This window comes from Arachis hypogaea, chromosome 3 (assembly GCF_003086295.3).
Source record: "Arachis hypogaea cultivar Tifrunner chromosome 3, arahy.Tifrunner.gnm2.J5K5, whole genome shotgun sequence".
In the NCBI taxonomy this organism is placed as follows: Eukaryota; Viridiplantae; Streptophyta; class Magnoliopsida; order Fabales; family Fabaceae; genus Arachis; species Arachis hypogaea.
This window is the reverse complement of record NC_092038.1, coordinates 110,710,333-110,717,068: the sequence shown is the minus strand read 5'-3', so window position 1 is coordinate 110,717,068 and position 6,736 is coordinate 110,710,333. Positions and strand designations below refer to the sequence as shown.

General features: G+C 29.3%; 1 long non-coding RNA gene across 1 annotated transcript; it reads right to left on the bottom strand.

Moving 5' to 3' along the window:
- Positions 1-3,047: 3,047 nt before the first annotated feature.
- Positions 3,048-3,843, bottom strand: LOC112771046 (uncharacterized). Its single transcript, XR_003186902.3, has 3 exons — positions 3,679-3,843; positions 3,531-3,585; positions 3,048-3,453 (listed from the first exon to the last, which is right to left on the bottom strand). It is a non-coding gene; the product is annotated as an uncharacterized lncRNA (long non-coding RNA).
- Positions 3,844-6,736: the final 2,893 nt, after the last annotated feature.

Genomic DNA, 6,736 nt, shown 5'->3' with positions numbered 1-6,736 from the left:
AGCATGAAAAGTTGGAGAACTCATGAAGAAATGAAAGAACCGGAAAGCTGTCAAGCCGACCTCTTCGCACTTAAACGACCATAACTTGAGCTACAGAGGTCCAAATGATGCGGTTCCAGTTGTGTTGGAAAGCTAACATCCGGGGCTTCGAAACGATATAAGATTTGCCATAGTTGCTACAAGTATGGTGGTGCGCACGCGCAAAGTACGCGCACGTGCCGTTGCTGCCACCTAGTCCACTTGAAGCAAAACGTGGCCAGCGATTTTAGAAGCCTTGTGGGCCCAATCCAACTCATTTCTAATGCTATTTAAGCCAAGGATTGAAGGGGGAATGAACATACTTTAGATGTTAGTTACCATTAGTTTAGTTTAGTAGTTAGAATTAGTTTCTAGAGAGAGAAGCTCTCACTTCTCTCTAGAATTAGGATTAGGATTAGGATTAGTTCTTAGATCTAGGTTTTAATCTTTGCTTTCTTCTACTTCTACCTTTCAATTCTTTGTTGCTACATTCATCTTCTTCTATTCTTTTGATTGTAATTTCCTTTATGATGTTCTTATACTTTGTTGTAGATCTACTATTGTTCCTTCCATTTTCTTTCAATTCAATAAGAGGTAATTCATAATAATTGTTCTTCTTTGCTTTTCTATTGTTGATCTCTTGTTTTTTTGTAGTTGTGGATTCCTTTAATTCTTGCATTTAATAATGTTCACTTCTATTGCACTCTATGTGTTTGTTGAAATGTCTCTTTTAGTTTTAGTGTAGAATTTGTTCCTCTTGGCCTAGGTAGAGTAATTAGTGACACTTGAGTTATCTAATTCCTTTGTTGATTGATAATTGGAGAGATTGCTAATTGGTTTGGAGTGCACTAAAGCTAGTCTTTCCTTGGGAGTTGGCTAGGACTTGTGGCTCAAGTCAATTCATCCACTTGACTTTCCTTTCTTTAGTAAGGGTTAACTAAGTGGTAGCAATGAACAATTCTCATCACAATTGAGAAGGATAACTAGGATAGGACTTCTAGTTCTCATATCTTGCCAAGAGCTTTGTTAGTTGTTAGTTTATTTTCATTGCCATTTACTTTTCATGCTTCTTATCCAAAACCCCAAACACACCACAACCAATAACAAGACACTTCATTACAATTCCTAGGGAGAACGACCCGAGGTTTGAATACATCGGTTTATAAATTTAGGGGTTTGTTTTAGTGACAAACAACTTTTTGTATGAAAGGATTATTGCTTGGTTTAGAAACTATACTTCGACGAGATTTTATTTGAGAAATTCTAAACCGTCAAAAATCCAATCGTCAAGATGCTGCCGAAATTTTATAAAATTGGAAGTTTTATTTGAAGTAATTAATTAAAAAGTTTTGTTCTTAAACATTATATGTTTTAAGATTGATTTATTTATCAGAGAAAGAATAATGTTTTGAATTGGGATTGTTAATGGATGGAATGGAAAGAAGGATGATGAGAATTTTCTTTGAAATATGATTTTTGAATGAATTTGGAAATGATATTTGGATTGATGAATGATTATGATGTTGATAATGTTGAGAATGTTGAGGCATGAACTTTGAATTATTCACATGGATTATGATCTTTGAATTATCTGAGATACGAGGTTCCCTGGATAAAGTACCATGGCTTGCCACAACGTGTACCAGGTTGAAAACTCGATACTCTATTGACCCTACGACGTAAGTGTGACCGGACACTATATAAATTTCCGAGAATGTTACCCCCATTGAGCAATATTGATTATTTGAGAAAAAGCTCTGCATAGACTCTTGGGGATGCACGTCGGGGGACAATCTAAGGACAATTCAGACTTGTCGGGTTGGCTAGATAACCGACAGATGAACCTCATCAGCCATAGGACATGCATGCATCATATGCATTTGTATGCTTTATGTGGGTTTGAACTTGTTTGGGTTTGCCTAATTGCTAAACTGTTCTTAACTGCTACTTGATCTATTTGCTGTAACTGCTACCTACTTGTGTTTTCCTTGTCTGTCTTGCCTGTGTTTGTCCTGGCGTGCTACATTTGAGAATGAACTTTGGTGCTGAATTAATGATTGTGTTGTTGATTGCGTGGTTGGTTTTCTGATTGAGATTTTCTTTTAAGAAAGGAAAGGTTTCAGATTTCTGAAAGATTAAACATCGTTTCTTTGAAAAGGTTTTGAACAATTACCTATTGGTTTTTAAAAGATTCATAAGGCGATGATAATCACTGAGTTTGGAAACAATTTTCTTATTAAATATCTTCTTATGACAACTTTAAAACTCCGTGGTGAGACCGTGTGGTTAGGTTCTCACCCCCCTACAGCTTTACCTTTTCAGGAACCGGATGAAGAGGCATTAAGAAGAGTTTTACTGCGTTTCGTTTATATGTTGTTGTGTTAATTAGACAAGTTTGTAAAAGGGATAGGAGTTGTATGTTTTATATGTATATCATTTTATGAGATATTATGTAAGGAGTTTTGTATGTGAATCTATGCCTGCTTGTATTTTTCTTAAGAAAGTATTTATTTCCAATTTTCAAAGAAATTAGCGATACAGTGTTGAGTCACAGGCTCTTATTTTAATATTTAGTATGTAAAGTAGTCGTAATACTTCTTGTAATCAGAGTAGCGCAGCCGGAAACGTGACTTCTGATAGTGAGGGTGCTACAAGTTTTCCGCAAACCTTATATCGTTTTCAAGCTTTTAAAACCTTCTTTAATTTGAAACAAACTTCATCTTCATCCAAAATTTGTGGAGCAAGTTATAGACTACCAAAGTTCATCAAAATTCACTTTTTACCAAAATACACCAAACCCCACTTTTTATCAAGTTCACATTCCTTACCCACAAAACCTGCACATTTATAATATATCAAGCCTCATTTCATTAATACTAACTACTAACACATTAATACTCACACCAACTCATGCATTATTCCAAAAATCCACCCTTCCAACCACAAGTTACCATTTTAAAATTCATTAACTTTTTTCCTCTATTCATTAATAACCACCCATAAATCACCTTCAACCAATCAACAAGCCATAACCACAAAATTTCATTAACATATATCAATAATATCATCAACCCATCATTAATAATTCCAAAAACATATATTCATTAACATCAATATCTCATGCTCATTAATTCCAACACAAGTCCCATCATCAATTTATCCAACATAATTACAAAGCTAATCATTTAATGCATCTAACCATTCAACTTAACCTATGGTTCCCTAACCTAAGTTCTCACAAAACCTTATATGTTAAACGCGCGAAACCTAAACTATACCTTGGCCGATCACTATATTTAGTCCAAGGCAGCCCCCAAGTCACAACACAGTCCCTCAAGCTTAGAGAAACCAGCCACAAGCTTAACTTCAATCACCACCAAGCTTCCAAATGCTTACTTTTCAATTCCAATGCTTATGTATAAACTTAATTCACACCTAATTCACATATATATTCCAAATTCAGATTTTACATAATGAAATCAAAATTGGATTAGGGTTTAGGTGATCCTTACCGTACCCATACGCATAGCAACTCAAACCCAGTAAACTCCGCAAGCTAAATCGAACCTAGAACACCGAATTGGGCAAGATTTCATCACAAGGGTTCAATTTCAAGAATAGCAAAGGGGGTATAAAATCTGAGATAGAATTGAAGCTTACCGGTAAAATTGATCTGACAAAAATGTAGAGCTCGACGCGCTGGACGCGTGGCTGCGAACGGTGCGGCGATCGGAGCTCGAACAAGAAAGTTATGGTGGAAAGAAGAATTGATGAGGGTTAGGGAAGTTCTCTTCCTTCCTTACGCTGTTCAGCATTTTTGATCCTGAATGGGGAAGAAGATGATTATGTCCTCTTTTAATTATGGGTCCGGTTGGACCCACGGACCCGGTTTTGGATCCGGTTCAACCGATTCGGTCTATCCGGTCTAATTTTGGGCCAAATTTTTTAAAATTGGTATCAAAATTTTTGTTTTGAAGAGCTCTATTCTACTTTGATATTATTTTTATATTTTTTATTTTTCTAATTAAAATTTAACCCATTGACTAATTATTTACCGATTTTAGCAGGGTTTACAAATATATAATTCATTTTATTGAAAAATAAATTAGTATTCTCTCTATTGGTAAATATATTTTCTTTCAATTTTTTATACCATTTTATTTAACAATATTTGTTATTAAAAAAAGGAAGTGATCACACTATCCTATAATATGATATACAAAGTAATTTTATATTTGGAAATTAATTCTAGTCAGTAAGATAAAATTTAAAATAATTTTTTTATTTTCTTATTCAAATTTAAATTTGAATTCAAAATTGATTAACAACTAACAACTCATCTTTTTTTAATTTCAATAACAAAAATAAAATTAGTTAGGTACAAAATATTCAACATTTAATGATTTTAATAATTTAAATTTTAATTACTAAAAATTTATTTAAAAATTAATTATAACTTAATAATTGATAATATATTATATTATATTATATTAGTACATAAATAATAATATCTAACGTATTAATTATTTATTTTTTTGATAGGACTAATGTATAATTTATTGTGGGTTGATTTATCTTCTAATTTTTTTATAAACTTTGTAGTATGTGAAAATAGTGATTTTATTTTTTATTATTATTTAAAAAATTATTCATAATTTATTATTATGTAATTAACTTAATTAATAACCTTTATTATTATTTTTCTACTAAAATAAATATCAGTTTATACTATTTATATATTTTTTAATATTAATAAATAAGTATATATTTGTATTATTATACTTATTGACCTATATGATGACTTAAATTACTTATTTTGTATGTTAAATAATATATATAACATCTTGTATCTTAAATTTATTAAATATTAAAAAAATTATGCAATAAATCATATAAATTGTCATTAAAAAAATATTTATCATATATAATAATCATTGATATATGTAGTATCATATATATATATATTAGGATTATCTATTTTAATTATCTGAGTGATTATTATTATTTTTATTTTTTCATTACAGTAGTAAATAATATTTAAAACTAAAAAATGATAATTATTTTTTTAATTTGAATTAAAAAATCTCTTATAAATATATCCAAATTTTACATATACTAAATGTTATAATATTTAATAGTATAGTATTTGTTACAAAAATTACTTAAAATATTAATCCAAAATATATTTAGGTTCATTAAGACCTCAAAGTAAGCAAGATCAACCTAGGTCCATTGTTAGAGTCTCAAATTCGACTTAAATTCATTAACTTAAGACCCAATACAGATGAAGTCTACGTGTCACCTCTCAAAACAGCACAAATTAAATCTCTGTTACAAGTTAGGTATGGTAATAGGTACTCAAGAGAGCGTGACGGACCTTTTCTCGTCCCTCACTCTTATTTAAAAAAATGTCCCCAACACAAAAAAAATGTCCCCATCTCCTTTCCATTTTCACAATTATCCTCTCAAGGAGCGCAGATCTTTTCGGATATCTACGGATATTCTTTCAAAATTTTTGAAAAACTAAAAAAACATAATATAATAATCATAAAATAATCAATTCAATATAATCAACACAATTCATAACATATTCATTATAAAAAATACCATTTAAAAAAATATAAAAATATATTCCAACATAATAACATAACATAATTTTTTCGGGCGATACTAAGCAATATACTGATGGACTTAAGAGGTAAAGAAAGTGAGACATTCAGAGAGAGAGAAAGTTTGGAAGAAAAAGGAATGACCCAAACTAAAATTAGGATTACTAAATTTAAGAAATATATATATATATATATATATATATATATATATATATTAGAATAAATTAGTAATTTTATATTCGCGTGGATTTAATGGATCATACTCATATGTGGTGAATAACTATGTCTTCGTTCCCATCCATTTTCATGTGGGCAAGCCGCGGAAATTTTACGGATCTAACCCAAAATTGCGAGAAATTCCTGCGAATACCCATTTCGGCTGATTTTTTTATTATCTCTATTGTTAACATTCGTTAGATCGTGATGTAGAGCTATTTCAGTCACTCAGTAAATTTTTAAATAACTAAAGTCTATAAGTTATATCATTCTCATAAAATCACATGCATACTTGTTATAACAATACTAATCGAAGATAAATGAATAAATACTAAATGAGTCACATTTTTCATATATATATATATATATATATATATATAACAATAACTAATGTCACATATTAATATTATAACTTGTGACATCATAATACTTTGAGAAGTGATGTATAGACAACTTAAGTGTTGATAAGTTTGAAAAACTTTAGGAAAAAATTAAAAATTACATGTTGATCCATAAGATTTTCTTTTAAAAATTTGTCCATAGTTTATAATTAATAACTTTAGAATTACATATATGTTATTTATCTTTTATATATATATATATATATATATATATATATATATATATATATTATTTTATAGAGATTCGTATATATTTTTTATCAACGATGTTAGTGATTGTAGAGAGACTTTTATCTTTAAATAAAATTATAGAGAAATTAAAACAAAATTGGTTGATATTTTTTTGATAATTCATTTGATTTTAATTTAAATTAAAATTAAATTATATATTCAATTTATATTTTTTGGTTTATCCTAATAATTGTATATAATGGATAATATATTTAAGTATATTTTGAAAGAAACTATTTAATTTTATATAACTCAAAGATA